General features: G+C 50.6%; 1 pseudogene; it reads right to left on the reverse strand.

Annotated features, from left to right (window-relative positions):
• Positions 1-773: 773 nt before the first annotated feature.
• Positions 774-3,942, reverse strand: LOC118984000 (NUT family member 2G-like; annotated as a pseudogene).
• Positions 3,943-6,355: the final 2,413 nt, after the last annotated feature.

Below are 6,355 nucleotides of genomic sequence, written 5' to 3' on the forward strand. Positions count from 1 at the left end.
GGGATGCCCTCTAAGCCCCATTCTCCCCGAGCCCAGTCCCCCAGCCATAGCAGGTGGGTCCTCCTCTCGGTTGGATGTGATTCTCCAACACAGAAATCCTGTTCCCCACCCCTGTCATTTCCTACATACACATCTTTAGCAGGTGCCTCATTATTTACTGGTCACCCCTTTGTTCCAGCCTCACTGCCTCCAGAACCTTCCATGTTCCGTCAACCCCCTGAGACTGGAGGATGCTTCTTCTGGATGAGGCACAGAGGCAGTTATCCTGCCCCCTGAGGCCAAGCTTTCTCCTCCCTGTCCGGAGGGGAAACCTCGGAGGAGCTCAGAATCCCTCTGCCCCTTGTCCGATGGCTTCTGGGAGGCCCCTCACCCAGGCTGGCCTTGGGAGTAGGGTCAGTGGGAGGGCTCACTGGGGAGCTCTGCAGTGCTGTGTGCTCCTGGGAGCAGGCCCTGCTCAGAAACACTCCCTGTTGATTTGGAAGGAGAGACTGATGGGTCACCTGTGCATCCATAGATTCCATGACCTCCTACACCCTTCCTTCCTCTCAGGTCCCCTCTCCAAGCTGCAGCACAGACACAAATAAGGAGACAACAGCCAACAGAGCATTTTCAAACAGAACCATCTTTATTCATAAATGACACACAATGCCCAGGCCCACGCCCACCATCATGGTCCTGCTCTCCCTCTCTGCCACCCATGTCAGTAGAGCAGTCAGGATCAGCCCTGAGATGAGAAGAGCCCATGGCTCCTCTGGGAGACAGTGGGGTCCCATTTAGGCTGGGTCTTCCAAGGTTTGGAAGCAGGAGGGATACCCTGTTGCTCCATATTTGCTGCAGTGCCTCTTCCTGCAACTCCCTGTGACAGACTGGTCATACTTTCTCTTCTGATGCTGGGACTGAGTAGCTCCCTGGGGCCCCCAAACTGCAGGACAGGCAAGGCCTGAGGCAGGGACAGGATCCAGAGGGAGCTCAGGGGGCAGCAGGCTGTTGGCAGAGGCTCAGAGGAAGGACAGGCTGGGCAGGTCCTCCTCATTCTCACTGCACCTGCCCACTGGCCTGCAAGTCTCCCTAATAGGAGGGGTCTCTCTGGAAATGGAGGCAGCCCTGGGCCCCAGTCAGAGTAGGAGTGCCTGGGACCCTGGGGAGTAAGAGGGGGCATCGAGCCTGCAGTGGTGGGCACTCCTGACGTCCTGAAAAGACAGCAAAGGCTTTGGGCTTGGACATTTGGGCATCTGCTTGACTGTGGCTTTGGCAGTCCTTGAAGTCAGAATCTGGTGGGGAGGCTTTGTCACTGACCCACAGCTGGGGGCCATGGTGACACCTCTGGGTGTCCTGGTGGCTACAGACTCAGAAGGACTCAAGTAAAATTGGGGCGCACCATGACTCAGGGGTGCCTGCACATCCTCCTCCTCCTTCAAGGCCAGGAGTCATTCCTCAACCAGCTGGGAGGAAGAGGGGAGCAGTGACTGGCTCTGCGCATCCACGTGAGAGGAGGAAGTACGTGGGTGCAGGGACAATGGCATTGGGGGCAGGTAGGAAGGGGATGACACTATGACCTGAATCCAAAACAGACATGTGGCTCTCCTGCTGTCCTCCTGTGCCATATTCCCAGCTTGTGTTCTTCCCTCCCATCCTGTCCTTCCTATAACACTCTCCTTCCTGTCACACCTCCTTCCTATTCTCCTCTCCTTCCTATCAGACTCTCTTTCTTGTCCTGCACTATACCGACCCCAGAGCTAGTCCCTCAACATGCCATGCCTACAGACAAGGGTGTGTTGGACAGAATCATGGGAGCCCGACACACGCAGGAACATACACACAGACAAACATGAGGGCACACCCACCTATACACACAGATAGCACATGCCTTATATACCACATATACAACATACAACATGTACACTGTCACATACACTCACAGGCACACACATCCAGCTCAGGAGCAATGAACAGAGTACAATCCCATTTGTCTGGGAAGAATCCCAGTCTGGGGCATGGGGTGCCACCCTCTAGAATCCTGTAGACCCCAGAGCTCTGAGCCAGCCCATCTTGATGACAAAGTCTTCCTGGAAACACAGCTTCTAAATGCAGCTTAGAAGACTGGGGTCCAGGGAGGTCCCCTCCTCTTCCTGCTTTGACTCCTTTCTATCCTCTTTCGATTCTCAACCTGACAGCCCCGGGGCTGAGAGGGCCAGCCGCACCAGCTTGTCCAGGATGTCCCTGTACCCTTTCAAGGCACCAGGAGGAATATCCTTGGGTGTCTTGGTCTCCAGAGGCCGCTGGGGTCTGTGGGTACCCTGGGCCTTGGGAACCACCTTCCTGGCAATGTGAGATGGGGCAGAGAGGGAAGAGGAGGGAGTGTGAGGGGCTCCAGCTTTCACCTCCCAGGCATGTGATGGTGAGGGCAGTGCAGGGGGACACTAACATGGTGCAGCTGGCCCAGGCCCTCTGAAGCCATGTGATCTTAGGAATGGAGAGGTCAGAGGGGAACTTTCAAAAGAGTCAATTGTGAGGACGTGCAGACCTGCCTATTCTCCACGGCCCACTCCCACCCCATCCAGTCAAGTTCTTAGCAGACTTTATGTTGGGTCCTTTGACAGGGAGGTGGGACAGAGGTTGTGAAAGATGACCAAATGCCTCTAATTACTCAAGACACGAGTCATGGATGTTCCCAAATGATAAAGAAGATGGTCTTCCTGTTTTTGTGCCCCCTTTAAAAGAGAATCTGCCTTTCCCGATGTTTCAATGGAAAACCAACCCACTTCACATCTATTTTCTGTGCGTGAAGCAGTGGTGTGGCCTATGAACAAAGCCTTCATCGCAAAGGAAAAAGGCAGGGCAAGGGATACGCCATGAGACATGCAATGGGAGGAAGTAGGTCTGAAGAACCGAGTTTCCATAGAGGGGGACCAATTCAGGACAAAGCAGGGAACCGAGCCCCATCTCTTGGTGGAAGTTACCCGGCTGCACTGTCCCTGTGGAACCCAAGACAACAAGCAGCTCCCTGGACTCAGGAGAAGTGACTTCTGGGCTGGAAGGAGTGGGGAAGCCCTGGGCTGCAGCATTTGGGGCACCTTCCACCTGGCTCTCAGGCATGACACTTCACTGGAGACCTGGCCACAGACTGCCACATTGGACAACTTCATGGCCAAGACCACCCCTCCCCTCTGCCCAATTAGCTCTGATATAGTCAGTTCAAATCCCCTAGAAAGATACTGTGGGGTAGGCTCCAGGTGCCTGAAGAGCAGGACAGAGGACAAGGCTTTTCTGTACCCCTCCCCCACATGACCCCACCGAGACACACCCACCGTTCCCTGCACGCACACAGGTTGCAGTGGTTGTCTCTCCTCTAGAAAGAACCAGTGTGCCTGCGGCTGTCCTTTCTGTACACCCAGGAATTTCCCTGAGAATCCCGACCACTTCTCAGCAGCCCTCCTGTTTAGGGCCCTCGATGTTATCCTCTGGCTCCCAACCTTCCTGGCTGACAGGTCCATGGAGGTCAAGTGCTCTCTCTTTCCTCTCCTTCAGTCCAAACTATGTTTGCCCAGTGGAACTGTCATGTTTTAATGCTAAGTTTTCAGAGATAGCACTGTCTCTAAAATCCTCCCCAACCTGAGGGCTTACCTCCTTCTGAAGCCATCCCTGCACTCTGAGGTGCTGACTTCCACTGCCCAGTAGCCTCCACAATAAGAAAATCCAAGTCGAGGAACCACAGAGTGACCTGCTCCAACAGATGCTCAGCATCCAGTGGAAGGAGGAGTTTGAATTTAAACAGCAGAACACAGGGCTCCAGACATTCTGCAGCGGGGGAGGGACGGGGGGCTGGTGGCTTGGGGGGTGGGAGTGGGAGACATTCCATGGCCTGAAGGCAGGCCAGAACCGGAAGTTCCTTTTAAATCGAAGTGGTAACAAAATTGGTGTGTGCTTCTTTAGGTAGTTCATACATTGTTTTGTTTCAATTCACAGCACAAAGGCTTTACTGGATGTTCCCTTTATTTCAGGTCTTGATCCATCAACCTAATTCTGGGTGCCTCAACCTGCTTCCTAACTGACTCTCGACTTACCTCAACACAGGCTATACTTCTGGAACAAAAGTCAAGCATGAGACCTGAAAAAATAATGGGTACTTAGGGCTACACACAGCCCAGTGTTTGAAACTACCGTTGACTGGGTGGATCCAGCCCCTTTGGTAGTGGTGCGCAATAACTCTAGGATGCAGTCCCAAGGCCCCAGTGCTGTCCAAGTTGGGCAGCTCTGCAGGCTGCTGATGGCCCAGCCTCACCAACAGTCTCCTTTCCTGCCTCTGTTAGGGGAGGTCATGTAGCCTATGCGGACAGGACCAGAAATCACTACTTTTTGTTTCTTGGAATAAGATGTTCTTCAATGTTTAATTTTTTACTTTTTGAATGATCATGATGTAATATTCTAAATAAGCAATACCTTTGCATAATTGACAGGCAATTTGTCCAAAATGAGAAATGCAGTGATGAGTCTTTCTCCTGCCTCTTTCTCCAGCAACACAATCCTCTTTCCAACGAGATGCCCATGTTACTGCTTCCTTGAAATCTTTCAAGGGGGCCTCATTTAGCAAATAATGACACAGCAATGAATTTGAATTTCAGATACACAATGAAGTAGTTTTCAGGATAATTGTGCTCCCTGCAATATTTGGGACATACCTTTATTGTAAATTTTTTCACTCTTTTCTGAAATTTGCTTTTAACTGGCCTCTTGTACTTTATCTGGGAACTATACAAAACAAGTAACTTAGTAGGTTATTAGTGGCTACTCCCCCCATTAGAAAGATCCATTGGACTTAAGGGACTCAAACGTGCATCGTGGCCCCAACACAAAGCACAATTGCACACACATGTGAAACAGGCATGCTCTTTGGAGGATAAAGAGTTTGTGAGAGCCATCACACAGCTTGAATGTGTAGGCTCAGTGGTGGTAAGGACGGAAGTAAGAGACCAGAAGACAGACGATCTGTTTCCATGTGTTAACAGGGCTTAATACCCAAAGGTCCTGATTTCCTAAGTGTTAAAACTACAGTGCACGTGAGATGGATGTGCGCTGTGAAATTAAGCCAGAATTCTATCCACCATGTCCAACCCCTTTCACAGAAACCCCATCCACCTAAGCCTCAGTTTGCCAGGCTGAGCTGGGAAGCCCTGCTCTCTGGCTTCAAGTTTCCTGTCTGCATCACACATACAGCCCTGCCCTTCAGCATCTAAGCTCATCATTGCATGTGGTCCCGTCTGCATGTCACTCACAGCAGCACCCCTTAGAAGCCTGGTTTGATTCTTATTTTCACATTGTACATTAGTGTCACTTTTTCACGGTGAAATGATATGAATGGGCATTTGTGTTTTGTGTTGTGAGAGGAGAGGATTTTTAGGAAATTGGTCAACAGAGATGAGTGGTGACAACTCGGGAGGATTGCAATCACATCTCTCGGGAGAGAAGGTTCACTCCCTGCTTTAACGCCAATATTCTTAGTGGCAACTGTGAACATTCACTGAAAGACTCCAATATAACACAAATTCTGCGGTATAATACACAAAAAAGGAGGGAACGGACAGCGAATATTTCCCATAGTACAGTGTGAACAGAAACTGGCTCAGGCAATCAAGTCTTGAGCAATACTATAACAGCCAACTTACAATGGAAATATCTGTAAATCAACATCTATTGAAACACCTCCACATATTAAATAAATACTGAGAGAAAATATTCTAGTACAGTAATACAGTTTGTGCTTTTGGAAAAACTCTAGGAAGAGAGTGAAGTTAAAGTCTCTCTTCAAATGTTTCCCAAGTCTAAATTTCTTTGCCAGCTATTTTTTCTCTCTTGCCAGAATGGTTCAATGACAACTTGGGAGGCAGGACCTACTACTTTCAGAAGCCATGGAAATGCAGTCCAAAGTGCATGAAGGCACTTGCTCCAGTTTGAAGATTTGTGCTTTAGGGAGACCTCTCCAACATGGTTTCAAGGAGAAGGGGCTGTATCTAAGTCCATGGATAGCATAGTTGCAATTTTAAAATTCTAAGTGCTCATTTCACATGCCATGGTGTGAAATAGGGACCATTACAAGGAGGTCTTGCTGGAGAACCTTTGCGGGAAGGCCCCCAAATCCACAGTTCCCTGTCTTCCCTCCCCTGAGCAGGGAGCAGGGAATGGGGCTTGCCCCTAACTAGGATTCAAGCACCCATGCACTGGGGGCGAGGCTCTGTCCTGCAACTGATCCCAGAGGCCCTTGTGGCCACTAGGCTCTGGTGGGCACATGTGCGGCAGCAGGGAGGGACATGCCTCAATGCCATCATGCTTGGTATGAGGCCTGACATGGTGGCCTCTA

This window comes from Sturnira hondurensis, unplaced genomic scaffold (assembly GCF_014824575.4).
Source record: "Sturnira hondurensis isolate 20B ecotype Veracruz unplaced genomic scaffold, ASM1482457v3 Scaffold0003109, whole genome shotgun sequence".
NCBI classification, from domain to species: domain Eukaryota; kingdom Metazoa; phylum Chordata; class Mammalia; order Chiroptera; family Phyllostomidae; genus Sturnira; species Sturnira hondurensis.